We start from the raw sequence: 2,214 nt of genomic DNA, 5'->3' as shown, positions 1-2,214 counted from the left end.
TTTTAATAAATATTAATTAAAATAAATTTTAATTATTTTTTGTTATTAAATATTTTCGATTATTAGAAATTGAATAAAGTGACCATCTTTAGAAAAATGATAAGAGCCTTTACAATAAGTAGAGAAAATCAGGGGAAGTGCTAGGCCATAATTATTGTAGGGGAATAATTTTTTTTAGAGAAAAAATGATATTAGTCAGTAGAGGATAAATAGAAATTGTTAGAAAGTGTGTTTGAGAAAATAATAAATTGTTTGCATTTTTTAAAAATAGCATAGTTGAGAAATTAAATGGTTTAAATTTTAAAAGGTGAGAAATTAACTTATTCTTTTACGTTACTATGGCTAATTTGTCTAATATTTTTAAAATATCATGAAACAATCATTTAATCTTAGACAAAAATTGTTAACAATAAACTAAAATATGATTCTAAAATAAAATTTTACATTATAAATATAAAATATTAATAGAAGATAAATACTAAAAATAAAAATATTAAAAAAATCTTTTATATGCAGAATAACACTTTAATTTGTATATAACATTGTTTTTTGAGAAATAAAAAAAATATGTAACAGTAAATTTTGTGGTTAAATTTAAGGTTTAATTATTCTGTTGATCTTTAATTTTATTGAATTTTTAAGTAGGTCCTTATATATTTTTTTTAATTGAGTCCTTGTCTTATATCAAATTTTGTAATTAAGTCTCTACTATGATAAAAACGTTGAAATTAACAAAATATTTCGTTAAACAAAACGACTTGTCTGAATATTCTATTTTATTTAATGGAATATACTGTTAATTCCAATATTTTTATCAGATAAGGACTTAATTATAAAATCTGATATGTTATAAGAGGATCTAATTGAAAAAAAATAATTTAATTAAAAATTCGGTAAAATTATAGGGACAGACGGAATAATTAAACCTAAATTTATTGGGCAAAGTACTATTTTGGTCCCAATGTGTGGGTCAAATTCTAATTTGGCTCTTAACGTTTCAAATGTCCCACTTCAGTCCTAAAAAATAATGGGTTTAATGTTGTTTTACAGTTAAATTTGACACGAATAATTAATATATTTAAGAGCAATATAATGTTCAATTTCATAAATAAAATTAATCCACCAATTATCACTAATGTAAAAAATTTTTTATTAATTATTCGACTCAAATTTAACGATAGGACAACGCTGAATTCGTTTAAAATTTTTTAGGATTAAAATAAGACATTTTAAATATTAAAGACCAAATTAATATTTGACCCAAACATTAAAGATTAATACAATACTTTACTCAATAATTTATGCATACTAGTTTAATTTTTCATTAAAAAATACACAAGAAATTAGTTCAAACCAAATGCTAGCCCATTTAAATCTTGGTGGCTACTCCAATGAAGATTTTATGATTGTCATCATGTGAAGATATTTCATTTTGACTATTAGATGATAGATTGTAGGGTTTGATTTTTATTTGAAGTAAAAAGTGTTACCTTTATTCAAAGTGTTGCTAAACAAATAAGTTACACTTTTTAAACAAAAATTATTATAAGAAGATGTTTTTGGCATCTTCATAGGAGTAGTTGCCATGTTCACTAGAATATGATAAAAATAAAAATAAAAAAATTCAAAATATTTACTGATGAGTTACAGAATATATGAAGTCTCTGTCTGGTTATCCAACGGTGCTTTTGTTTGTTAATGCCGAGAGGAACATGCAGAAATTGTACTCCTCTAGATTTTTTTTTTTTAAAGAAAAAATATTAGAATACTTTTTTCCCTGTTGTAAAATGTTTTGTACAAAAAGTTATCTTCAGGGATAACTAATGTAATATCAATCATACATAGGACTTTTTTATTTAAATTAATTAAATATTTTACACTAAGATAACTTTGAAGATAAATAATCACTGAGGTCGGATACTGTGCACTAAGATGTGGTAGTTTTTAATTAGTTATTTGTTTTAGAAGGGCCTATTGTCAACTTTGTTCAGCAGTTTTCCTATTTTGTTTTTTTTCCCTTTTAATTGAACTATTTATTTGTCTATCTATATCTATCTATAATCCTGTTAAATTATTTGAAATGAATATATAGTATACAACGTGCGGATGTGATAGAAGTTGTGCAATTAATTGTGCCGCTAATTTAATTTATAGGATGAATATTAAATTAAATTCTAAAGGATTTGGCTTGAGGAACTAAAGTCTTGTATTTTA

The 2,214-nt window shown here is 23.3% G+C and overlaps 1 long non-coding RNA gene across 1 annotated transcript in view; it reads left to right on the top strand.

Moving 5' to 3' along the window:
* LOC110270762 overlaps positions 1-1,453 on the top strand; it is a 12,349-nt gene extending 10,896 nt beyond the window's left edge. The window contains exon 3 of the long non-coding RNA XR_002360398.1: positions 1,348-1,453. This is a non-coding gene — a long non-coding RNA (uncharacterized LOC110270762). The remainder of the gene's footprint in view (positions 1-1,347) is intronic.

This window comes from Arachis ipaensis, chromosome B04 (assembly GCF_000816755.2).
Source record: "Arachis ipaensis cultivar K30076 chromosome B04, Araip1.1, whole genome shotgun sequence".
In the NCBI taxonomy this organism is placed as follows: domain Eukaryota; kingdom Viridiplantae; phylum Streptophyta; class Magnoliopsida; order Fabales; family Fabaceae; genus Arachis; species Arachis ipaensis.
The sequence above is the reverse complement of the archived record's forward strand: the minus strand, read 5'-3'. Positions and strand labels throughout refer to the sequence as shown.